The sequence below is a fragment of the Mustela erminea genome, chromosome 5, assembly GCF_009829155.1.
Source record: "Mustela erminea isolate mMusErm1 chromosome 5, mMusErm1.Pri, whole genome shotgun sequence".
Classification (NCBI taxonomy): Eukaryota; Metazoa; Chordata; class Mammalia; order Carnivora; family Mustelidae; genus Mustela; species Mustela erminea.
In genome coordinates this window covers 68,978,351-69,005,920 of record NC_045618.1, presented here as the reverse complement: position 1 = coordinate 69,005,920, position 27,570 = coordinate 68,978,351, and the positions used below count along the sequence as shown (strand labels likewise).

The 27,570-nt window shown below is 40.6% G+C and overlaps 1 protein-coding gene across 1 annotated transcript in view; it reads left to right on the top strand.

Moving 5' to 3' along the window:
• Positions 1-27,570, top strand: part of SHC4 (SHC adaptor protein 4) — a 137,395-nt gene that overhangs the window by 41,704 nt on the left and 68,121 nt on the right. The window lies entirely within an intron of this gene.

Sequence of the window (27,570 nt, the reverse complement as noted above, 5' to 3'; positions counted from 1 at the left end):
AGCTTTCAAATCTTCCATGGGCTTTTATTTATGGCTGGAAGGTAGAACATAGCCCAGTGACCTTGGGTGAGGGCCTCATCATGTGAAAGACTTCCCAGCTGTGTGGTGGAGCATCTGCAGTACATATAAGAACCGATAAGATGATGAAGTCATAGAAATCTCTAGTTTTCCAAGTACCAACAGTATTTAAGAGTATGTCTAGACATTGGCCATTACAGAACCTCAGACCTGTTGAAGAAGTTGCTGAAAAGAAGACCAGGGAAGAGTTTTCTGTGTCAGAAAGCCCACGTTCTCCCCACTTATGAGGCATAGAACCCTCTTGCTCCACTTGCCTCTTCTTCCTGTGTGTACAGTGAGCTGCGTGGGGTTGAACCAGGGGAGCCTTACCCAGCATAGGGGAAGAACCCAAATCGTGATTACACAGAGCACAAGTGAGAAGCAGAAATACAAGGCATGGGTCACTAAGGTCAAGCTCAAGGCAAAAATGGAAAGAGGAACAGCAAGTGTCCAGACTGGTAACTGGGAGAATTGTGAGGTAAGGGGGTGAGGTAAGAGAACTGGGTTGATGTGAGTGATTCAGGACGGAGCCTTCTGCATCTTTTCTATGTGGTGTCGCCGTGTGTCTCAGGGATAAGCCACAGTGCCCATCTGCATCTGTGGTGGCAGGCCACCCTTTCCAAAGGTGAATGTTCTCGTTGTGAAGACAGGATAACTCTTCCTAGGGCTCATCCCATGAAATTGTGGGCCTCGAAAAAATGTCGCGTGGTTCAAAGTTTTGAAAGAAGGAATCACATTGCTCTTTAGGAGAGTGGCAGTATACAAGAGAATATTAAAAACCCTGAGAAGTTCTGTGTAGCAGTTCAAAAAATCCTCTCACTAGATTGTCTAAACTTATTTGGCCCCAGAATCCCTTTTTTCATGTAACATAAATGAACATCCCACGGATCCCTAGGATTCCATGAAATGCACTTTAGGAAATGCTATTTTGGACTCACTAGGATGCATTCTAATCTGTCTTCCCAAATTTCTCACCAACCCCCAGTATTCCCTACGGGGCCACTCAGATGAAATCTAATTCTACTTCTTTTGTACTCTTGGTGGCTTTCTCAGTTCTGGGCACACAGAGGAGGCTCAATGGAGATTGTTGAATAAATACATGGTTCTACCTGACTGCATCCTGGGATTTGGAGATAGCTGCATTTCTTCTCTTCTGAGTTTTCTCTTTCCCATTCTCAGTCCTTCAATTATTCTGCAGGTGACCTGGTATCTAGATGACTTTCTCCCATATTAATCCTACTTTGGTTGTGTCCAGGCTTTATTTTCATCCCCATGATCCTTGACTTGGAGAAAGCCCTTTCTCCAATCCTGAGCAGAATACAGATGGGAGGGAAAAATAGCTATGCCAGGTACCTGGGATAAGGATCCTGGACAAAGGAATGCCCCCTGTCTTTACCTGAGGATGACTGTTTTTCCTGTTTATTCTCCTACTTATTTTCTTTCACTCAAAAATTTATGGAGTGCCCATTAAGTGCCTGAAACTGTTCAAGAATTGAGGCTGCAGAAGCGTCTGACCTCATGGAGTTTATGTTCTAGCTGGGGAAACAAGACTATAGAAAGGAAACAAATAAATATACAACAGAGTTTCACGTAGTAACGAGTGCCATTACCATAATAATAAAGCAGGGTGAGGGATAGAGATGTAGGGGGTGAGCTTTTATTTTTTAATTTTTTAGAAGTTTGTGTATAGTTGACAAATGTATACATTTGTTATACAATGTTACATTAGTGTCAGGTGAACAACACAGTGATTCAACTTCTCTATACTTTATACTGTGCTCGCCTCAAGTGTAGTTACCGTCTGTCTAGAGGCTTTTAAATTTTATTTTCTAGTTATAAAAAGACTGTATGGTTACTGAGAACATTTGGAAAATACAGAACAGTATGAAAAAAGAAAATCACTCATAAATCTCACCTAAGATAACATCTACCAACATTTTGTCTTTCGGAATACCTTTCTGGTCTTTCTTTCATACATGAATGTACGATGATTTTTTATAGAAAATCTAGAAAATAGGGGCACCTGGGTGGCTCAGTGGGTTAAGCCTCTGACTTCGGCTCAGGTCATGATCTCAGGGTCCTGGGATCGAGTCCGGCATCAGGCTCTCTGCTCAGCGGGGAGCCTGCTTTCCCCTCTCTCTCTCTCTCTCTCTCTCTGCCTGCCTCTCTTCCTACTTGTGATCTCTCTGTCAAATAAATAAATAAAATCTTTAAAAAAAATCTAGAAAATAGTTGATACTCCTTCTATCATCTTGAACATTTCTCTGTTACTCAATGTTCAAAACTTTTATTTATCGTAACACAATATGCATAACATAAAACTTACCATTGTAACATTTTTAAAGTGTACTGTTTAGAAGCATTAATTACGTTCATGTTGTTGTGCAACTGTTACTTACCATCCGTCTCAGAACTTTCTCATCTTTCCAGGTCGAAATTCTGTACTGAGTAAATAATATCTCCTCCTCCCCTTCTCCCCCAGCCCAGGGCAACCACCATTTTACTTTCTGTGTCTATAAATTTGACTACTTCTAGATACCTCATATAAGTGGAATCATGTAGTATTTGTCCTTTTGTGGCTGATTTATTCCATTTAGCATAATGTCCTCAAGGTTTCGAACAAGACCAAACAGTAGAACTGTTTTGAAGCCATTTGTTGTGTGTTGCTGAATTGTTCTGCAGCAGAACTGACTACTTGATATTCTTCCCTCTCAGCTACATAGTATCTTTTGTTTTTAGTATCGATTTTTTAAATCTTTGTGAACTTGAAAGTCTGTATTTTCCTATCGTTTAGCAATTGGTAAAAGATTATTTTTTCTATGCCATGAAGATTCATTTTATAACTAATGTACACACCCAAGGGAAGGTGCCCGGCACGGTATCTTTGTATCCTTGTACATGCACCCACCAGTGATTCAGGCACACCTCACTGTGCTCTGGGCAGAGTTGTGCAAGTTCAAGGATTTCTCTAAAATCTCTAATTCCTACCGCTTCCCAGATACTTACTTTTCTTCCTTCTCTTAATTTTTCCTTCTTTATCTCATTCTCCTTTCTTCTCTCAACCTGCATGTATTTTGACATTTGGTCACTTTTCAAGTTGCTTTGTTACCAGTTGTCTTGGGTGTTATCATTAAAACCTTAGGTTTAATCAGGTTTTTAATTATTTTAAAAACTCTAAAGTTCACATGCTTGCGAAGGTCATATAACTCATAATCCTAATTAGTAAGAGAAGAAAGATTTCACTGGACTAGTTAGAATAAAGAAGGGGTTTTATTTTGTATGGCCACAGCCATCTCCCTCCCCTTACCATCAAACATAGATGTAAAATCAATCAGGTGTGAGTGCTGGTCGGCTAGTGGGGCTCATTGCCCCCGTGGATACAAACGATATTTCAGGCTGATGTCCCACTCATGATAAATGGTCTCATCATCTCCAAATTAGTTAATACATTATTCCAGACAATAGGGAGAGAGCAATGGGAAATTCCAGATGACAAAGGAGGAGCCATGATTAAGATCTACCAGGGGGGTCAGCATTTGAAACAGAGAAGAAAGGTGGAGTTGAATTTTTCTCTTCATGACAGACCTTTCTGCCAATTGTTTGAGGGGTAAATGCACAGGACTTTTAGAACACAGAGAGTCCTCAAATGGAGCAGAGAACAAAGAAAAGGACAAGAGGCCATTCACTTTCTCGGCGGTTCCCTGGATCGTACCCCTTTCAAAGCTTCCATCACCCCCCTCCCTCCTTGACTCCAGATTCAGTCCCCAAAGGAGCCCCGTGGGTGGTTTCTACTGTTGTTCCACCACTAATTCTCACCCAGGCATTTATCCTTCAGACTGATTTAGGACCAGATATCAGTTTTGAGTAACCAGGTATTCATGCAAATGGGCTTAGAAGGAGATTCTCCTGATAGAAAAGAGAAACACGATCATTTAGAACAAAGGCTCACAGCCACAGTTGTCTTCAAAATGTCTAGAAGACAATATAAAGAGGAAATGAGAGAAAAATCGTGCTAAGGATGACTAGTGTCATCTGCACTCTTCAAAAAGGAATTTCTATCCTGGTTTTAAAAACAAAGCTGAAGAAAACAAAATGCCTCATTCACTCTAAATCAGGGTGTGCACACACACACAAACACACACACACACTCACACAAAATAAGTCAGGTCACTAAAGCCTTAAGTCTGTTTTCCCTTCTTTGAGTGAGCATTCACATCAGGCAAAGAAGAAAAAAATCTTCCATCTCTCCCTAAGGATGCCTCCTTCTTTGTTTCTAGGTGGGAAATCGCCTCAGCTATGGAAGGGGGGATAAACAACATTTCCGAGTAAACCCAATAAGTGGAGCTGGTGGAACAGGGCTTGACTCTCAACCCCAAAGAACAGAACTTCATAGGAAGCTGTGGAGGGGACATCTGGTTCATCACATTTTTTTTTTTCCCCTCAGAGTGGGATCGGTTGTTTTAATGGCAAGTTTTACTTCTTGGTAATGAGAAAGCTGAGTGGAAAATTCATAGCTCTGGTGGAGAGCACAGCTATGTCGCCTTTTGGCCACGGGACTAGATTATCATCACTTTCTGTGTAGCAGCTTCACCTTTTATTTTTAAATTAACATATAATGTATTATTTGTTTCAGGGGTACAGGTCTGTGAATCATCAGTCTTAACACAATTCACAACGCTCACCGTAGCACAGACCCTTCCTAGCGTCCATAACCCAGCCACCCTATCCCTACCCGTTCACCCCCCAGCAACCCTCAGTTTTTTTCCTGAGATTAAGAGTCTCTTATCATTTGTCTCCCTCTCTGGTTTTATCTTGTTTCATTTTTCCCTCCCTTCCCTTATGATCCTCTGTCTTGTTTCTCAAATTCCTTATATCAGTGAGATCATATGATAATTGTCTTTCTCTGATTGACTTATTTCTTTTAGCATAATACCCTCTAGTTCCATCCACGTTGTTACAAATGGCAAGATTTCAGTTTTTTGATGGCTGCCTACTATTCCATTATATATATATACACCACATCTATTTTATCCATTCATCTGTTGATGGACACCTAGGCTCTTTCCATAGTTTGGCTATTATGAACATTGCTGCTATAAACATTTGGGTGCACGTGCCCCTTCAGATCACTACATTTGTATCCTTGGTTAAATACCTAGAGGTGCAATTTTTGGGTCAGAGGTAGCTCTATTTTCAACTTTTTGAGGAATGTCCATACTGTTTTCCAGAGTGACATTCCCACCACTAGTTCATCGCGTTTATCACAGGGTGTCATTTACTTCAAGGGGCAGAGTGCATTGTTGGTGGGAGGGACCTCAAGATCGTGGTCTCACTACTCAATCCTCTTCCTTATTTATTGCCTTATGTTTGTAACTCATATTTAGTAATAAAATCAGCCTGACTAAGCACAAGACACCAAACACAGGATCTGCCCACACCAGGCTCCCCGACAGCTGGGAAGCAGCAGCTGGCTATGGGTTTGCCTCATTCCTGTGATTGCCATCCCTGGGGGTCTATGAAGGAAGATGGGAAATTGTTAGACAATGGGTGGTGAATGTTCCCTTTTTAGGGTCCTGGCTTGGGATTCATTTTCTCTAGCCTCCTGTAAAGGGCTGAACATCATGGATTAATTTATCTGCCCCATTCCATTCCATTCCATTCCATTCCATGGGGGCAAAAAAACCTTGAGTGGTGTCGTTTTTCGAACTGCTGCTGTAGACACAAAGCCGGCTATTTGTGTGATTTGGTACTAGCTAAAGCAATGGGGAACCAGAGATCATAACTCAGAGGATATTGTAATTGGACCAATTTCCTGTTTGAAACATTACTGCTAATGAACACTGATTCTGCAAATTTAATTCACTATCTTGAAATTTTGATTCTTTGGCTTCAACAGGATGTTAAGCAGTTCTTCAGAGACCAATCCATACTGTGGGTGGGTGTGTGTGGGGGGGGGGTGTCTGTGTGCACACGCACGCACACTAGCAACCATTTGATGCAAAGCAGATCCACAGTGCAGCTGAACATTTACATAAAGGCGTGTGTTTGTGGTTTCTAAGGCATGCGAATGTGAGGAGGGCAAGTATTCTGTAGAGGTCAAATATCTATGTTTGGTGACTAAATTAAGGTATCTATTTGAAAATAGGCTGGCATTTATCTAAATGTCCTGAGGATTAGAGGAATGAGATAGGTTGCAGCTACCCAGGAATAAGTGTGTGTATCTTGGAGTGCCTGGGGCACCTTGGTGGCACAGTCTGTTAAGTGTCCATTTCTTGGTTTCTGTTCAGGTTGTGATCTCAGGGTCATGGGATTGAGCCCGGACTCGGGCTCCACGTTCAGCACAATCTGCTAAAGTTTTTCTCTCTCTCCTTGTCCCTCTGTCCTCTCTCTCTCTTGTTCTTTCTCTCTCTCACATAAGTAAATAAATCTTTAAAAAAAAAACTTAGAGTAACTGTACTGAATCTGGTGTGTGGGTTCTTTTTTGACTTCTGAGGAGACCATTGGAGTCAGTAGGATTGTAGCCCACATGGCATATGAAATAAAGACTGCCAGATGTGGGTAGAGAGGACTGAGTCTCTTAACTTGCCACGCAAGGAAACATTCCTCGATGAAGAGATTTACCGAGGAGAGTGGTAAGGAGAAAAAAAAAAAAATTGGTCAGGAAAGAATGTTAAGACCCCAGTGAGGGTCCAGTGTCCCAGGGTCAAGGTTTATAAACTTTGTCAGCTGGTGAGAACAGTTACAATAAAACCTATTAGTCAAATACTCTTTGGCAAGCACTGATTAAAGTGGAAGAACTTCCTGTCACACATGTGTAGATGGTAGGAAGCTCTTGCTGGAGGTTTGGGGCTGTGTGTGTGTGTGTGTGTGTGTGTGTGTGTGGACAGTGACTGTCTCTTCTAGCGTCAAGTTTCATAGCTCCCCAGTTCCTCACAACCTATTTAAGACTAAGATCTCAATTCACAGATATCTGAGATGAAATAGTCAATTAAATTCCTTTTAGAAGACTCCAAATATCTAGTAATAATAATTTTTTAAAAATGTTTCCAAACATTAGGGAGGTTCTGATAGCATGACAGAGTCAAGTGAAGGGAGAGAGGGTATGAAAGCTGGTGGCGCTATTTTGCTCAGTCATTAGTGCAATGTCTCACATATAGGCACACAGTTACTATTTGAATGAACAGGTGTAAGGCAACCCACAGAATAAGAAAATATATTCAAATCATATATTTGATAAAGAATTAATATCCAGAATATATAAAGTAGTTATACAATTCAACAGCAGCAAAAAAAAAAAAAAACAGACAACTTTATGAAAAACTGGGCAAAGGACTTGAATAGACATTTCTTCAAAGAAGACATACAAATGGGCAACAAGCACATGAAAAGATGTTCAATGTCACTAGTCTTTAGGGAAATGCAAATCAATGCAACCACGATGAGACTGCTCTTCACATTCATTAGAATGACTATTATTGAAAACACAAATACACAAACTCAAAAAAACAAAAACAGAAAAATAACAGATCTTAGCAGGGTGTGGAAAAATTAGGAACTCTTGTGCATTCTTGGTGGCAATGTAAAATGGTGCAGCCACTAGGGAAAACAGCATGGGAGTTTCTAAAAGTATTAAAAATAGAATTACCATATGATCCAGCAATTCCACTTGGGAGTATAATTCTAAATGACTCGAAAACAGTGACTCAAACAGATATTTACTTCTATGATCAGAGCAACATCATTCGCAATACACAAAATGTGGAAGTGACCCCAGTGTCCAGTGATAGACAAATAGAAGAACCAGATCACTCACACACACACACATACACACACACACACACACACACACACACACACAGGAATATTAGCTTTAAAAAAGAAGAACATCTTGCCAGTTGTGACAACATGCATAAACCTAAAAGGCATTATGCGAAGTGAAATAAGCCAGAGAAAGACATTCTGTGTGGTATCGCTTATATGTGGAATCTTAAAAAAAAAAAGAGGAACAACAGCAGAAAGTCTAACTCATAGAAGCAGTGTAGAATGGTAGTTGCCAGGGGCTGGGGCTTGAGGGAAATGTGGAGATGTTGTTAAAAGGGTGCCAGCTTTTTTTTTTTTTTTTTAAGATTTTATTTATTTATTTGACAGACAGAGATCACAAGTAGGCAGAGAGGCAGGCAGAGAGAGAGGGGGAAGCAGGCTCCCCGCTGAGCAGAGAGCCCCATGCGGGGCTCGATTCCAGGACCCTGGGATCATGACCTGAGCCGAAGGCAGAGGCTTTAACCCACTGAGCCACCCAAAAGTGTGCCAACTTTTAATGTTAAGATGATCAAGGTCTGAGGATCTAATGCAGAGCGTGGTGACTGTGACTGATAATATTGTATTGTATAGTTAAAATTTGCTGAGACTCGATCTTAAGAATTTTCACACACACAGAAACGCACAAAAGTTAAATACTGGAGGTGATGGATGTGTTAATTAGGTAGGTTGTGGGAGTCCTTTCACAATGTCTATGTATAGCAAATCATCACATTGTGCCCTTTAAAAACATGACAGTTTTATTTGTCAATGATGCCTCAATAAAGCTGAGGAAAAAGTAAGGAAATCAGTACATGCTACAACATGGATAAGTCTTGTCTTAATCTGTTTGGGCTGCTGTAACACGATACCACAGTTCAGATAGTTTATAAACAATAGATACTTATTTTTCAGAGTTCCAGGGTCTGGATGTCTGAGATCAAGGTGACCGCATGGTTAGTGAGGGCCCTTTTCCGAATCACAGACTTACTGTATTGCAAAAGGGGCTGGGGATATCTCTTTTGTAAAAGTGTCCATCTCATTCATGAGGGCTCCATCCTCATGACCTCAAGACCTCCCAAAGACCTCACCTACTACTATCATCCCTTTTGGGGGAAGACGATTGCAACTTACAAATTTTGGGAAGACACAAACATTCAGATCCTAGCAAACCCTTGAAGATATTAGGCAAAGTGAAATAAACCAGTCACCAAAGAACAGATATTGTGTGATTTCACTTCTGCAAAGTATCTGGAGTTGTCAGATCCAGAGACAGAAAGTAGAGTGGTGGTTGCCAAGGGGTGTGGTTGTTGGGAGGGAGTCGGTGCTTCACAGGGACAGAGTTTCAGGTTGGGAAGTTGAAGAGTCCTGGAGATGGATGGGGGTGACCGTTGCACAACCATGTGAATGGACTCAATGCCACTCAACTGTATACTTGAAAACAGTCCCAATGGAAAATTTTATGATATGTGTATTTTACTGTGATTTTTTTTCTTTAAGTATGGTTACTTGATAGATGAGTTATATTTTGGGAATATTCAGTATTTTGTTGAAAGCCAGTGGGAGAAGGATAACTGAAGCTTCAGGGCCTGAGTTTCCAGCAGGTCCTCAGCCAAGAGAATTTGGTTTGGAGGGCAGAGTGGCTTCTCCTAATTTTCTGGCGAGGAAGCCCAGCCAAAAACTGCACTGGCTGAGAGGACTGCCGGAGGACAGGAGGTGAGAGTAGACACCAAGAGTTAGTGCTTCTTTCCCATGCACACACCTTTTGCATCCGTGGTCTCTTTTGAACTGTACAAACACCCTGAGAGGGGAGTACTTTAATCCCCCCAATTTAAAACAGGGGAAGCTGAGGCTCAGAGAAGGTAAATGACCAGCCCAAGCCCACACAGCTCTTCGGCTGGAGCTCAAACGCAAGTACTCCCACTCCATATCCTATCCCCACAGTGCTTAGTGTTTCTAGTGACAGTGCGTTGAAGCTAAGAAACTGCTCTTTTCGCCGTGAATAGACTAAGACAGTGGGGGACCATTGAGAGAAGAACAGCAGGCCTGAGTCATCTTTAAAAAACACTTCTAAGTGAGAGAACAACACCGGCTATGATCATCATCGCCGATGTCAATCCTCTGTGGGATATCTCATGCTTAACATTGTTTTCACTGTTTACAGTGAAAAAGAGGTTTTGTTTTGTTTTTTTTTTTCTGATTACAAAAAGTAAATCTGACTCATTGTGGGAACTGGAAAGTAGAGCAAAGTAAAAGGAAAAACCAGACAACTCAATGGAGATAACTAAGAGGAACAGTTTAGGACAAGGGTTTTCCTGCCATGTGTTTAATACGTAAAGTGAAAGTATATAGCGCTTAGTGATTTGTTAGGTGTTTTCATCATTTGCTGTGTGCATTTTCGAGGTTGTGAAGTATGAGTAGTACTTGCTTTGACCCCAGCTTCCAGGTGGAAGCAATCATTTTAAGTGCATCTACTTGTCCTAGGTATATTTATTAAGAGTTCTTTTGCTTTAAATAACAGAAAATGGCTCTGCCTAGCTTAAGCCAGAAAAGGGGGCGTTCCTGAAAGGACATTGGGGCAGCTCACGGAACCTGGAAAACCATGAACAAACCAGTAGGAGGACAGGGGTCTGGGGTCCCCAGGCCCCAGCTGGAGGACTCCAGAGATTCCCCGTCTCTGGTTCTCTTGGTTCCAATTTTCAGATTCCCAGAAGAGATAGTGATTGAGACCTTATCTTGCTCTAATCATCTTTGGCCAAGGCGGAGTTGAACTGTGAAAATATGGTATTTCTGTAATAATCATATATTGGGTAGTGGAGTTGCTGGGGAGGAGGAAGAAGAACAGAAAAAGCAGGAGGAAAAAGAGGCTTATGGGATGGAGGTAGTAAACACAGGAAAACATAGATTTCTACCTCATAGGGAAAAGAAGGCATTAGATCAATTTGCTTGGACACCTTTAAAAAAAAAACAAAAAAGACTTCACTATTTAAATCATCCCCAAAATGCTCCACCAAAATCCAAGTTTTGCTAAATTGTTAATCAGATGTTTCATGTTATTAAAGTTAGCCCATTAATTTTAGAACATAATTCAATTGAGCTATATTTTTGTGGGGTGATAGAATCTTTGAGACTACATGTATAGGTATTATATATGTTTATTTCCCTTTTATAGGATTTAGAGCAATGAGGTTGGTTTTTTTCTTGGTGGGGGGGGAGTTTATTTTATTATGTCCAGTAGGTCAGCATATAGTACATCATTAGTGTTTGATGTAGTGGTCAACAGTTCATTAGTTGTGTGTATCACCCAGGGCTTATCAAGGGCAGTGTTTTAATGCTTCAGATATTTATACAGTTTTGTAAAATGGTCATTATTTTTGTTCCATGACAAGTTGTTTACGGTATCTATATTTTATTTGCGGAGGAGTCTTTGGTCAGGAATGAGATCCCAATGATAGCATCTTTTCCATGGAAAGTGTGATCCGCTTTATGAAGTGTTTTCTGAAAATATGTTGTAGCTAAAACCAAGGCCTGTTAACTTGTTCATATGAGTCTATGGCAATTTACAGGTTGGTAGGTATTATCACACAAACACATACACACACAAGCACACACTCTCAAAAAGGTCGAATGTACACATCTACTGAGCCAAGTGAGAATGATTAGCTGCCCATGTCTAAGTGTGGATGGTGGAGGATGGCCTCAAGTGTTTTGAGGAGGAACAAATTAATTCAGAGCTTAAAATGCATGAATTTCAACATTTAGCATTTTGTATTTGGGGGAGACCCCAGTGTTTTTAGCTCTCATTGCTGAGTGAAATAGTTTCTCCAGTGATTTTATTCCCAGGCCTTCTCTACCGTGCAGAGCTAGATGAGAAAGCATTTGAGTATCTCCGTTTTGTAGCCCTTTTTAGTTTCCTATGGAAGTCAGGACTGGATTTGTAGCATGGCAAGCATTCTTAAGTATAGTCAGTACAAATGTTCTTCAAGAGCAAGAGAATAGTTTTGCTGTTGATTGCCATGATTTTGATTTTGACAGACACACTGGTTTGAATCATTAACAGTGCAAGTAGAATAGGCCTTTTGAGCCGATGTCCCTAGAAACACTAAAGTTACAGATTCATGGAAGCCTCTTTAAAAAGCTCAGAATGCATCCCAGGCTGTGCCTGGCCTGGAAGGGTTGGGTCTCCTGTGGTTCTGTTTTGGTGGACTAATCATAAGAGCTCCATCATCTGTCATCTTTGGGTTTGAATATTCTTGATGCCTGGTCCTTAGCGCTGGCAGGTTTTAAAGCCACAATGCTCAAGATATAGCTGGATCAATAAATATTTATTGATTAAGCAAGAGTTTTCTCAGGCCTCCATCACAGATCTTGAGGTGAATCTGGACGTCCTTGCCGGTAGTCAGAGAAAAGCAGAAAAGACCTAGAGGATCTACCAACATGGAATCTGGCATCAAGGTCAAATTCCAGAATGAGGAACTCTTAGACAATTGGGTCAGGCGCCTAGCTCCAAGGCAGAGTGCTTGGCGTGTGGACACCATTCATAAATATTGCTACACAAAGGAATAAAAATAAAATCGCTGAAGATACTCAGTTTCGTTCAAAGACCCGTGGGGCTCAAGAAGTTGATTCAGATGAAGAGGAAGATTTCTTAATCCCCATGGAACTGGCTTCAGCCTCTTCCTAGTTTCAACTATTAGCAAGCAGTCAACAGAGTAGTTTATGACTAAGGAATAGCTACTATCATCAGCATTGTCATCATCACAAAAGTTAACATTTGTAAAAAAGATACCACTATTGATCTTATTTTGCCCATGAGGATACCAAGACTTAGAGAAATTATGGAACTCCCCAAGGTCACCTAGCAAGTTAATAAGTAGTAGAACCAGAAACCAGTTCTTCCTGAATCCTGTGAACTTGCCTTCATCAAAATGAGAGAACTTTAAGGAACAAAGCTCCGGGAAATGCTGAAAGCCAGAAATGACAGAGTAAGGAAAGGTTGAGTACTCAGTTTGGAATTTGGCCTAGGTTCAATATGCCAGATTTCTCATTTGTGGGTTCTCTCTGGAAGGGCCTTCCTAATGGTACTCATAAATCTGTAGGTGAGGATACTTTTAGTGTTGTTTTCCAATCTCTACTAAGGACAAATAAAGATTGTGTCAGACAGTGGCTCTCAAACTTTAGCATGCAAGGGAATCAGTCACTTGGAGGCCTTGCTGAAGCACAGAATGTTGTACTCTAATCCCAATGTTTTTGACTCAATAATTTGCAAGACTGTCACGTTCCCAGGTTTTACTGATGCTGCTGGTCCTGGAAGCACCTGTTGAGAACCACAGTACAAGAGAAGCATATCTTGTGGTTTCACAATGAGGTTTATAGTTGGGCCATGGATCATAAGGAAACCCCTTCATTTTGAAAAGGTGGTTCTCCAGAAAATCCCCCAAAGCATCTGGAGGTTTTTACTGTTGTTCTGTTTTTATTTTTAAGAAAAGGGCAAAGCCTGGGGAATGCCAGAGCAGCGAGTTCTAAATTTTGCTATATGTCTGTGTATATATAGCTGGAAAAATCAATGATGCAGTTCCTTTTGGGAAGAGCGAGCCAGATGGAAGGCACTCAAAATTCATTAAAAACTAATCTCAGCATGAAAGAGTCCTTTCTTTGATAAAAAGAGACCTTTGTGGCCAAAGGAAATGCAGGACAGTTGGTGCATCTCCACCTGCCAGGCAGACTTGTTCCATGTCCTTTTGGTATTCTCCTTAGGAAAACTGAGAATTGCCTCACAGAATAAGTGTGCAGCTCTGATCCCTTTAATGAAACATGAGCTGTAGCTTGCGAGAGCTGCACCTACTCTAGGAAAATGGGTGCTTTCACATACGATTGAACAATATGCGAGTGGATCTGTTTGATCCAGATTATCTGAGCCCTTCATGAGAATTTCTCCGAAAATAATTTCTTTCCACTGTCATCTGTAACAACACAGATTATTTAAAAAAAAAAAAAAAAAGACCACCTCTAGTTAAATGTGTACGCTAGCGTCAAGCTCATGGCAGCGGCTCTTGAGGCAGGGCTGAGCCTGAATGTAGAAACAGACACCGAGATGGAGAGTGAAGTGCAGAGATTTACTGGGTGGGCTCTCAGGACCAACCTGTGAGGGAGGGAGGGAAGCGGGAGGACCGGGCAGCGGGGAGATTGACCAGCGATGCTGTTTCAACAAAGCCTAGGCAGATCTCACGGGCAAAGAGACCAGGTCTTTGGACTTCATCTTGACCTATCATTGGATGCCCGCTGTCTCGGGAGAGGGAATGGATCTGTGGGCAAGGCAACTGCTTTAAGGAGAAGACCATTTCTGAAGAAGGAACTTAGCTGTGAGCCATTAGCAGTGAACACCCCAACAATAGGGGCCATGAGTACCTCTGCGCTGAAGGCGGAGCTGGGAAAAAGTATCACACTGTGATTCAGTGCCACGAAGCGTCTAAACATTGACGCGTTCTGCCTTTTTAGAAACTTGTACTGTCCATTACTCGTTGCATAACAGACATGATTGGATCTCTTCTCCAACGTATTAACTGTAGCACCCCAGTTATAACACAGGGAGTACCCTGCTGGGTACTAGGCATTGTCAAAAGCAGGTTAGACCCATTTCTTAAAGCAGACAGCCATTATAAGGATAAAGCCGTGACTTGCTCAGGGTCACAGAACTTGGGAGAGAGCTACTTTTGAAACTTTGGCTGTGCGTTTGCAGAGCCCACTGAACCAGCCTTTTTCCAGGATCTGTCACCATGTAGAAGAGGAATGAGAGATGAATTAAAGCTTTAACATTTTTCCCTTTTAACATTTACTGTACTTTTGCACTTGCATTTACTTCTGTATTCCTTCATATAGTTTGCCCTGGATAATGCACATGGCATCACTTAATGAAGGTTAGTTGATATTAAAACAAAACAAAACAAAAAGAATTTCAGTACCTCACTTTCTCCACTGAGCCTGGTAGGAGGGACAAAGAAGGGGAGATGATAATTCACAGTTTGCAAAAGTAGTTCCATAATTCTTATATTTACACAGAAGACCCACCTCTTATAAAACCCATCTTCCTGTACCAAGAAACTGAATTAAGGCCAAGTCCCAAATGTATATAAATAATCTCTGCAAAGATTAAAAGGTTGTGCTCTAATGGGTTTTCCATAGCTGACCATGACCCCAAAGCCTCTGATACTCATTTCTGGTTTGCTTCAGGAGAAACGTCAGCAAACCACAGCCTGAGGGCCTAATTCAGCCTACTTCCTGATTTTGATTCCGCCACCTTGTGACCCAAGAATGGTTTTGACCTTTTTAAATGGTTCAGGGGGAAAAAAAAATTAAAAGAAGATTATTTCATGGCATGTGAAAAGTATATGGAATTCAGATTTCAGTGCCATAAGTGTTACCATGACACGATCGTGCCCATTCATGTGTATGCTGTCTGTGGCTGCTTTCCTAGCTCTGTCCGCAGAGTCAAGTTGTTGTGACAGAGACCGTATGGTCAGCAAAGCCTAAGGTTTTTACTGTCTGGCCCTTTAGAGGAAAGGCATGCCAACGGCTGCTGTTAAGAGACTGTCCGCGTTAGCTCTGTTAGAAACACTTGAGGGAGCTTTGCAGAGCTCTCCCTTCCAGTCTCCAGGCTCTACCCTGCATCACTTAAAACATGAGACCATGTCTTCAGGATTTGTTAAAGCTCCCTGTGTTTCCCTAGTGTGTGGCCAAGGTTGGGAACCACTACCTAGAGCATGAGGGCATTTGGAAGGACAGGTGGAGGAGGCCTGTTGGCATCCAGGCTGCCAGATGGGAGAGAGAAAGCAGGTCACTCCTTACCACCTGTGTGTTCGGGGGGCGACGTGAGCAAAGATGTCCAGGACCTCCAGATGCCCTCTGGTGAAAGCCCTTCCATAAGGAGGTTGGCAGGAATCAAGGGGGTGGGCGAGAGGAGGGGATTATACCAAGTATCTGGCCCAGCATATTGAATTGCTCAGCTGAAGACACATTTCCCCCCAAACGAAACATCATCAAGCTGATAGGCAGTGTGTCTGTCCTTACCCTAGCTGCTAGGACTCCGTGACCTAATTCCTTAGCGTCTATGAGCACAACCGTCTGCTTGAAACAGCAGAACAGAGAACCAGGTAGCCTGTGCAGCGGGACGGATAGAAGTTTTATTTCTTTTTATTAACATATAATGTTTATTTGTTTCAGGCGTACAGGTCTGGGAATCATCGGTCTTACCTAATTCACAGCTCTCACCATAGCACAGACCCTCCCCAGTGTCCATCATTCAGGGATGGCATTCCTCCCACCTCCTTCCCCCCAGCAACCCTCAGTTTGTTTCCTGAGATTAAGAGTCCCTTATGGTTTGTCTCCCTCCCCGGTCCCATCTTGTTTCATTTTTCCACCAAGAAAAATTGTAATCACCTGCATGGCACATGGACTGATCTGCTTCAGAATCACCTGGAGGCTCCTGGGCCCCACTCCAGACCTATAGAATTAAAATCTCCAGGAATAGTTCCGGGAATCTACATTTTAACCAGCATCCTGGTTGCATCCTACGTTGATTCTTAAGTACTTTAAAGTTGAATCACTACGTACTTAAACGGTTATGCTGTTGAATTTTTAGCAGATACTCAGGCATTAGCTGTCCTACCATTATTTGCCACAGTGGACTCAACTGGCTGGGCCAGTTATTAATTCCTCTGAAGTGGGCACACACACATTAAAAAAAAAAAAAAGGTAAAATCTATAATATATGCCAAATGGCCTTTCAAATAGCCAGAAGTATTTAAAACAAAAACAAAAACAGTGTGGAAGTCATGTACTTCTTCTACCAATTACTCTCTTGCTCAGTAGTCTACATACCTCTGTGGCAAACTGTTTGAAAAATCCTAAATGCTGCCAATCTTCTTTCTTTGAAGACAGGCCTACTTTTTAGAAGTAGATAAACATCATTTGGAGTGAAATAGGGTACATAAGGTGGATGATTAAGTTGGATCTGTTTTGGCTTTTCAAAAAATGACCTTTGACTTATAAGTGACCACACTGTGTACCATTTCACTCTGTCACTCCCAAAGACATGCCTTCATCGTATTTTGAATATTTTATCCAAAACAGAGTTGTTTTTAAGAAAAGCCCAGTTTATCCCAAAGTAATGGAAAACAGTTCTTTGTTTCCAATCTTTTACAGATTTCAGGGTGTTCTGTATGAAATCAACCCCACTTCTCTCTTGTCATTTTCATAAGGCTTAACCACTTGGAAGGTGTTCTTGTGGGTCTAGGTGTTTGCATTTTGAAATATGTGATTCCGTTACAGGAAATCGTTGTGGGGATAGGAGAAAATCAGCAGTTTATTTCTGTTCACCACGGAAGACTTGCGGAGGAGGGGTGATGCAGGGGGTCTCTCGCTCAGTCAAGTGCACTGGATGGGGCAACATTTGCCCTGGAGCCAAAGGGTAGCTTCACGGGGGAGACAGGACAACTGTTTGCTGTGGTTGCTGAACTGGGTAGAACTGCAAACGTACTTTAGAATCCAATTGTAAATGTAATTTCAGGTTGGACAGAGAGGTGCGATAAGTCAGTGTGAGAACAGAAGGTGTGGGCAGTCCTGAAAGGTTTTATTTGACCGTCCTGGGATCTGAAATGCCAATTTCTAAAGGAAAGGATATATTTTATGGGCTGTGTCTACCCTCCTAGAGTGCAAGGGTGATGGCCCTTGATAACAGCACAAAGGAAGTTTGAAGCTTTCCATTTTCTACAGGTCTGTGGGTGCTGACTACCTTCATTGTGCGCTTATCGCCACAGAGGCAGGCTCATGTTCTATAACATCCTGTCAGAGGGTTTACACAGATTTTTGAATGTCTTTAATTTCACCAAGCTGAACAAAATTGAACACATAGATCACGGGGCCTTGATCTTCTACAAGCAAAGATTTCAGAAAAGAAGGTGCTGGTTTCCCTAAAACAATGGTACAACATAATACCACACTGAGGTGGGGCTTGAGGCACTCCCGAGGCTCTTCATTCACCGAATCGAAGGTGCTCTGAGACATTGACAACCTGTGCCTCCGATGCTGTGCACGGATTTCTGGAAGGATTCATGCGGGAGAGGAAAAGTAAGGGAAAGTCCCTTAGGAGATAACAGGGAGACACAGGCGACTTTGTTTAGCCTGATTATTTTTGAGTTTTATTTGGAAGAGGTTTTTGCTGTGATTAAAATTTATTCTCATTTCTATTTGCCTGGGCAAAATTAAAACCACTTCTTCTGTGTGTGTGCGCGTGTGTGTGTGTGAGTGTGTGTGTAGGTGGGAAGAGTTGCCTTGAACCATTCCACTGGGCCTTTTGCCTGGTTTCATGTTACACATTTTCTGGCTTTCCTATTTCTTGAAGGACGGCATTTTGACATTCACTAGACACAATCTATCCGACAGCCCCTCCCCCTATTAAACTTTCCACTTTGTCCTGGATTGTGATATTGCCTTCCAAACCTAAAACAAGGGAGGGGGGGTTAGGCGACTTTACTTCCAGAAGAGTTTAACTGTTTAAGGGTTAAAGACACAGAAAAATTATAACCTAAGTACTGTTGTGGCTAAGGGTTGATGAAGAAAGGTGGCTTTGTTTGGATGATTAGTTTGGACTCTGTGAAGACAGACAAAATATCTTTTTTTGGTCTTATGGCGTAGGCAGGGTTTTATATGCTTAAAAGCAAATCTTCCACTGCATTCTCCTTCTCTTACATCAGCCCACTTCTCCCCTTCCCTCTCTTGTGGCAAAACAATAAACAAAGTGGCCACTGTTGGTGCTGTGGGGCGTTTCTCCCTCTTTCTTTCTAGTGCAGGCTCCCAGAATGGAAATCTTGAGCCATTTAAACTCCAAAATTTCTGCTTCTCCAGGAGAGGACGTTGGCTGAATGGTTGCTAGCTGGAGAATGTCTCATGACCAGTCAGTCCCAAAAGGGTTAGGCAGAAATGCGGGTTGCACGGGCAGCTGGAATGGTGGGACACCCCCAGTCCTGGGAGAAATCCCCTCTCCTGGGCTCTCTGTTTTCTTTTTCTTCTCCATTTGTAAAGTGTCTGAGGGTGTGGCTGAAACTCCAGAAAAGCACTGAAAGTTCTATTTGTTCTTGAAAATGTTACAGTTAATCTCTGGGTCCTAGTCTGAGGGAAAGAAAAGATCTTTGTGAAGAAAGGCAACAAAATGCAAGCATCTATCTCTTCCCTGGCTGGGGTTGCAGATTTGTTAACTCTGATATCAGCAGAGAAAGCGGAATTTGAGAGGTTATTTTAAAAGCCGTGGTTCTTAGCCTGGGATCTCTGGATTCCCAAGAGCCCCACAGATGGTTTTCTGTGGGTGGTGGTGAGGGGGTGGGGCGCATCCTCTAAAATTGAATAGAATAGTTTGTACAGACAGACCTTTTATTGCAGAGGGAGCCTGTGATTCTCAGGAGTCTCAAATCCAAAAAAAAAATTAATAACCACTTTCTTTATATATTTTTTCTTTTTTTATAGTGGTAAAAATATATAACAAACATCTTAACCATTGTTAAGTGTGCAGCTCAGTGCTATTGAATACATTCATATTGTGCAGTCATTGCTACCTGCCAACCTTGTAATTCTTTTCATCTTGCAAAACTGAAACTCTATATCCATTAGATGATAACACCTAGTCCCCCTTCCCCCAGTCCCGGCAACCACCCTTCTACTTTCTGTCTTTATGAATTTGACGACACTAAGTAGTGTCGTGTAAGTAGTATAAGTAGAATCATGTAGTAGTTGTCTATTTGTGACTGGTGTATTTCACTTAAGTATGTTGTAACATAGTACAGGATTTCCTTCCTTTCCCAGGTTGAATGATAGTCCATTGTATCCATATATCACGTTTTGCTTATGCATTCACCCGCCAATGGGCCCTTGGGTTGCTCCCATGTTTTAGCTATTGTGAATAATACTGCTGTGAACGTGGATGTAGGATATCCCCACTTTTTAAAAGCAAGTCCGTAAGCACAAGTTTCTCCTTTTTTTCTTTTGAGCAGAGTTCTGTATCATGAGATTTTCAGAATCGGTAATGCTTCCAAGCCCCGACTCCTTAAAACTCCTTAATATTAAGGTATAGTTGACACACAATACTATATTAGATTCAGGTGTATGGCATAGTGATTTGACACGTGTGTACATTGTGAAATGATCACCACAATAAGTCTAGCTACCATCTGCCACTATACAAAGTTAATACAATATCAGACTATAGTCTCCATGCTGCCCATGCTGTACGTTACATCTCATGACTATTTTATAATTGAGATTTGTATATCTTGATCCCCTTCACCCAGTTTACCCCTGTTCCAATCCCCTCTCCTCTGGCAGTCACTAATCTGTGCTTTGTATCTATGAATCTGGGTTTTGTTTCATTTTGTTTTGTTTTATAGATTCCCTATGGAATTGAAATCATGCAGTATTTGCCTTTTCTATCTAAACTTATTCCACTTAGCTGTTACCCTCAAAGTCTGTCCATGTTGTCACAAACGGCAAGATTTCATTGTTTTTATGGCTAAGTAGCATTTTTTTTAAAGATTTTATTTATTTACTTGACAGAGAGAAATCACAAGTAGATGGAGAGGCAGGCAGAGAGAGAGGGAAGCAGGCTCCCTGCTGAGCAGAGAGCCCGATGCGGGCCTCGATCCCAGGACCTTGAGATCATGACCTGAGCCGAAGGCAGCGGCTTAACCCACTGAGCCACCCAGGCGCCCGCTAAGTAGCATTTTATTGTGTGTTTACACACACACACACACACACACACACACACACCCCTTTATCCATTTGTCCATTGATGGATACTTAGGTTGTTTCCATATCTTGTAAGTAATGCTGCAGTGAACCTAGGGGTGCATATATCTTTTCAAATTGGTGCTTTTGTTTTCTTTTGATAGAAACCCAGCATTGGATTTGCCAGATCATATGGTATTTCTTTTTTCAACTTTTTGAGGAAACTCCATACTGTTTTCCATAGTGACTGCATCAATTTACATTCCCATTAGCAGCGTACAAGGACTCCCTTTTCTCCATATCCTTGCCAGTATTCTTATTTCTTGTCTTTTTAAAAATAGCTGTTCCAAAGAGTGTGAGGTGTTATCTTGTTGTGGTTTTGGTTTGCATTTCCTTGATGATGAGTGATGTTGAACATCTTTTCATGTGTCTTTTGGCCATCTGGATGTCTTCTTTGAAAATTTTTTGTTCAGATTCTCTGTCCATTTTTAATTAGATTATTTGTTTTTGCTGTTGTTGTTGTTATCAAGTCCTATGTGTTCTTTATATATTTTAGATATTAACCCATTATTAGTGTGTATGATTTGTAAATATCTTCTCCCATTTAGTAAGTTGTCTTTGCATTTTGTTGATGGTTTCTTTTACTGTGTAGAGCTTTTAATCTGATGTTATCCATTTGTTTATTTTCACCTTTGTTTCCCTTGTTTTTGGAGTCAGATCCAAAAAAGGATTGTTAAGATTGATGTCAAGGAGCTTATATTTTCTTTCTAGGAGTTTTGTGGTTTCAGGTCTTACATTCAAGTTTTTAACCCATTTTGAATTAATTTTTCTGCATGGTGTAAGATGGTGGGGGGCACCTGGGTGGCTCAGTGGGTTAAGCCTCTGCCTTCGGCTCAGGTCATGATCTCAGGGTCCTGGGATCGAGTCCCACATCGGGCTCTCTGCTCAGCAGGGAGCCTGCTTCCCTTCCTCTCTCTCTACCTGCCTCACTGCCTACTTGTGATCTCTGTCTGTCAAATAAATAAATAAAATCTTTAAAAAAAAAAAAAAAAGATGGTGGTCTAGTTTCACTCTTTTTCATGTGGCCGTTGTGTTTTTCCCAACACCATTTATTGAAGAGACTGTCCATTCTCCCTTGTATATCCTTGCCTCTTTTCATAAATTAATTGACCATGTATGCATATGTTTATTTCCAGGCTCTCTATTCTGTTCTATTGATCTATGTGTCCGTTTTTGTCGGGGACCGCCTCCGGCCGGGAAAGTCCCCGCCATTACAAGATAGCACTTGGCTCACTGCTAGCAAAATACACTGCAAGTATACAACGAACTTTCTGGTGAAGCCCGCCTAGAGGAGGACATAGTCATTGGCTGTTTCAAATTTAATCAGCATAGTAACAGGACTCTCATTGGCTCTCCTCATTGCTTGGCCCCTTATTGGTCACCCTGCTGCATATAAGCTAAGGAAGTTGACGAAATAAAGGGAATGAAGCATTAACACCGAACCAGGCTTCTTGTCGTCCTTGCGGGTCGAGGGCGATACGTTTTTTACACCAGTACCTCACTGTTGTGATTACTACAGCTTTGTAGTACAGTTTGAAATCAGGAAGCATGGTACCTCCAGCTTTTTCTTTCTCAAGATTGTTTTGACAATTCAGGGTCTTTGTGGTATTACATAAATTTAAGAATTATTTCTTGTAGGGGTTCCTGGGTGGTTTAGTTGGGTAAGCATCAGACCCTTGGTTTCAGCTCAGATCATGATCTCAGGAGTCGTGAGATGAAGCCCACATTGGGCTCTGTGCTCAGCATGGAATCTTTCGGATTCTTTGCCTCTCCCCCTGCCCCACCCCCTGTTGCAGGTGCTCTCTCTCTCTCAAATAAATTAATTAATTAAATCTAAAAAAAAAAAAAAAGAAGAAGAAGAATTGTTTGTTCTAGTTTTGTGGAAAATGGCCCTGGTATTTTGATAGGGATTGCACTGAATGTGTGGATTGCTTTGGGAACTATGGCCATTTTGACAATATTAATTCTTCTAATACATGAAAATGGAATATCTTTCCATTTATGTGTGTTTTCTTCAATTTTTTTTTTATCAATGTCTTACACTTTTTAGTGGGCAGGTCTTTACCTTCTTGGTTAATTTTATTCCTAGGTATTCTGTTTGGTGTGATTGTAAATGGGATTTTTCTTTTATATTTTTAAGGTTTTTATTTTAATGCCAGTTAGTTAGCTTGCAGTGTTATATTAGTACCAGGTGTGCTATATGGTGATTCAATACTTACATATAACACCCTGTGCTCATCACAGCAAGTGCTCTCCTTCATCCCCATCACCTATTTCATCCATACCCCTTACCCACCTCCCCTCTGGTAACCATCAGTTTGCTCTCTATCTAGAGTTAAGAGTCTATTTCTTTGTTTGTCTCTCTATCTCTCTCTCTTTTTTCCTTTTGCTTGTTTTGTTTCTTAAATTCTATATATAAATGAAATCATATGATATTTGTTTTTATCTGACTAACTTATTTCACTTTAGCATTATACTTCCTAGCTCCATCGATGTCATTGGAAATGGCAAGATCTCATTCTTTTTTCCCCTATTTTTAAAATTTAAAATTTTTTCTTATTTTTTCAGTGTTCCAAGATTCATTGTCTATGCACCATACCCAGTGCTCCATGTAATACGTGCCCTCCTTAATACCCACCACCAGGCTCACCCATCCCCCCACCATCCTCCCTTCCAAAACCCTCAGTTTGTTTCTCAGAGTCCACAGTCTCTCATGGTTCATCTCCCCCTCCAGTTTCCCCCAACTACCTTCTCCTCTCCTTCTCCCATGTCTTCTGTGTTGTTCCTTATGCTCCATAAGTAAGTAAGACCATATGATAATGGACTCTCTCTGCTTAACTTATTTCATTCCTTTAGTCCTGTCCATGTTGATACAAAAGTTGGGTATTCATCCTTTCTGATGGAGGCATAATACTCCATTGTCTATATCGACCATATCTTCTTTATCCATTCATCTGTTGAAGGGCTTCTTGGCTCTTTCCACAGTTTGGCGACTGTGGCCATTGCTGCTATGAACACTGGGGTGCAGGTGGCCCTTCTTTTCACTACATCTGTATCTTTGGGGTAAATACCCAGTAGTGCAATTGCAGGGTCATAAGGTAGCTTTATTTTTTAATTTCTTAAGGAATCGCCATACTGTTTTCCAAAGTGGCTGCACCAACTTGCAATCCCACCAACAGTGTAAGAGGGTTCCCCTTTCTCCACATCCTTTCCAACACTTGTTTGCTGTCTTGTTAATTTTGGCCATTCTAACTGGTGTAAGGTGGTATCTCAATGTGATTTTGATTTGAATCTCCCTTATGGCTAGTGGTGATGAACATTTTTTCATGTGTCTGTTAGCCATTTATATGTCTTCTTCTTTGGTGTCTGTTCATGTCTTCTGCCCATTTTTTGACTTGATTATCTGTTTTTTGAGTGTTGGATCCCCTTCTTTTTTGTGGCTGAATAATATTATATACACATTGCAAATCTTCTTTATCCATTCTTTAGTCAGTGGACACTTGGGCTGCTTCCATATCTTGGCTATTTTAAATCATGCTGCAGTAAATATAGGGGTACATATATCCCTTCGAATTAGTATTTTTGTATCCTCTGTATAAGTACCTAGTAGTGTGATTGCTGGATCACAGGGCAGTTTTATTTTTAACTTTTTGAGGACCCTCCTACTGTTTTCCACTGTGGCTGCACCAATTTGCGTTCCCACCAATAGTGCCCAAGGGTTCCTTTTTTTCCACATCCTTTCCAACACCTGTTGTTTCTTGTGTTGTTGATTTAGGGGTTTGTTTTCTTCATATCTCTTTTTTATAGTTCATTATTAGTATATAGAAATGCAACAGATTTCTAAATATTAATTTTGTGTCATGCAGCTTTACTGAATTCATTTATTAGTCCTAATAATTTTTGGTGGTTCTCTAATTTAACGTTCTCTCTATATAGTATCATGTCATCTGTAAATAGTGATAGTTTTACTTCTTCCTTTCCAGTTTAGATGCCTTTTATTTCTTTATTATTGTTATTATTTTTGCTTAAGTGCTCTGGCTTGGACATCCAATACTATTTTTTTTTAAGATTTTATTTATTTATCCAACAGACAGAGATCACAAGCAGGCAGAGAGGCAGGCGGAGAGGTGGGGAGGGGAAACAGGCTCCCTGCTGAGCAGGAAGCCCTGTGCGGGCCTCTATCCCATGACCCTGGGATCAAGACCTGAGCTGAAGACAGAGGCTTTAACCCACTGAGCCAACCAGGCGCCCCCCAATATTATTTTGAACAAAAGTGGGGAGAGTGGACATCCTTGTCTTATTCCTGATCTTAGAGGAAAGGTTTTCAGCTTTTCACCATTCAGGATGATATTAACTGTAGATTTGTCATAGATAGCTCTTATTATGTTAAGGTATATTCCTTTTATACTCAATTTGTTGACAGTTTTTAAAATCATAAATGGATGTTGAATTTTATAAAATGCTTTTCTACATCTATTGAGAAGATCATATGATTTTGTCCTTCATTTTGTTAATGTGGAGTATCACATTGATTGATTTGCAGATGTTGAACCATCTTTACATCCTGGAATAAGTCTCACTTGATCACAATATATGATCCTTCAAATGTATTGTTGAATTTGGTTTGTTAATATTTGTTGAGTATTTTTGCATCTATGCTTATCAAGAATATGGGCCTCTGATTTTCTTTTTTTGTGGTGTTCCTGACTTTAAAATTCCGAGTGAGTGTGCTCATACATACATAAACATGTTTGCCCACGTGGGCTTAGAGCTGGACTCTAGATGCTCTTTTCTTCCATGAGGAGGTAACAGCCAATGTAGAGAAAGCAATGGTTGAGAAAGGACTAAGGTATCTGTTTGAGCTTTTTTCTGGAATTGACCCTTGCCACTTTGCCCTATTCCCTTGCTAATTTTGAATTAGGCTTTGAATTCAGAACTGGATTTGTATTCTGGCTCTCCCACTATCAGCTGCATTATTTGGAAGTGGTTATTTAAATTCTTTGAACTTTGGTTTCCTCGTTTGTAAAGCGGGTATGAAATAGCTATCTTGAATTGACATTTTAAAAAAATTTATTAGACACCTGATTTATTCAAACATTAGATCTACTGCAGACAGAATTAACAGAGCTCAGGGAGTAGGGGGGAAAAAAAACAATCTACCACCTGCAAATTTCCCAGGGACAAGACTTCTGCATTCTGCACTACAATCTTACCCTAAAGCATTCACAATGCGTGATGTTGATTAACTTGAATTGAACAGGAGATGAGAAAACTTTCTGTACACTCAACTTGGCAAGTAGCATTAGTGGTACAACTTTCAGAAACATTCTTAGGCATAAGAATGCTGCTATGAGAATCTTTAACAATCAGAGAAAAGAATGTCACTAAATATAATCTTACAAATTAGAAGGAAACTATGTACACTTTTGCCAATGGACTGCTTTACATATCAGGGAAAACATCACAGTGAGATATTCTATGAAGTTAAAACACTAATTGTTATACTCAACTTGTAATCAATTCTGAAGTTATTTTGTGGAATTAAAAATCAGAGTTAAAAAAAAGATCTAAGCTAAATGGAATTTAGGGAAGAAATGCAAGGCTAGTATGGAATAGTAGCTGTACTTCTTTGGTTAACTCATTAAAAAAAGTCAGATATTTGAGTCAAATTTTATTAAAAGAAAAAACAGCAGATCACCATTACAATTCAAGAACCAAATCTAAATATGCACTTGACAATAAAGCACATTTGAGTATGGAGTGAAAAAAGTTTTCCAAAAAATTGTCTAATGTATCATCTCCAAATACCAAAATAATCACTTCTACAGGTCTTTGTTGAGTGGAATCATAAAGAACTGAAGATTGAAATGACATTGTTAAGAATAAAGGAGATGATGTATATAAGGTACATAGTACCAGCTCCGGCCATATAAATAGCAGCCGTTCCTTCATTAAAATCCAGGCTCCCTGCCAATGACGTTGTGTCTCAATCTCAAGGTAGGGTCTATTGTGAAAGCATTACTAAAACTGGTCAAGATTTTTCTTCTTTATGAAATTTTGAAGAAAGGAAATAAGCAAGCCTACCAAATAAACTGAAAAAATAAATCTGGATTTTGAAGCCATAAAGATGGAGGAGTTAAAGACTAAGTTGGGATGGGACAAAGATAATAAATAAAGATCTTTTCTTATCTGTAACATGAACATTGACCCATCTCTCTGGGAATGTTGGGAAAAGAGAGAAAAGCTGTCACCCCTTTTCACGGAGATATCTTTGACATGCCCTCACATTTTCACAGCAGAGAGGCAAAACTCTTGAAATTAGTTTGCATTCTTTTAATATTGTAGAAGATTATTTATTCAATTAAGTGCACAGTGAAGGGAAAACATAACATTGCTTACAGCTAAATATCAATAGAATAAAAACCGGGTACAACAAACCACACACACACACACACACACACACACAAACACCTAAACCAAGTCATTGTTCATAAGCGCTTTCTATATCACTATTTAGACAGAATTAATTTTATGTAGCTGCTACCAAGGTGTGTATACCATTCTATGTTCTACTTTTCCCCCGATAATTTATATAGACCCTTATTTCTATAGTCCTCACACTTAACATTCCAAGGGGAAATATTTATATTGATGAGTTTTACATCTATATCACAAACTATGGAGTTGGTTTTTTAATCTAAAATAGATATTGATACTATATACATACTCAATGTTATTTCACTACAAATTCTCCTCCCCTTGTCAAATGCTCTCATAAAGGTTAAGAGATTTATTAAATCACTCTATAGAAAGACTGTATTAATACTAATCGGGGCCCCCAGCAATGGATAAGTACTCTTGAAGTGGACTTTTCCCATCTTCCCC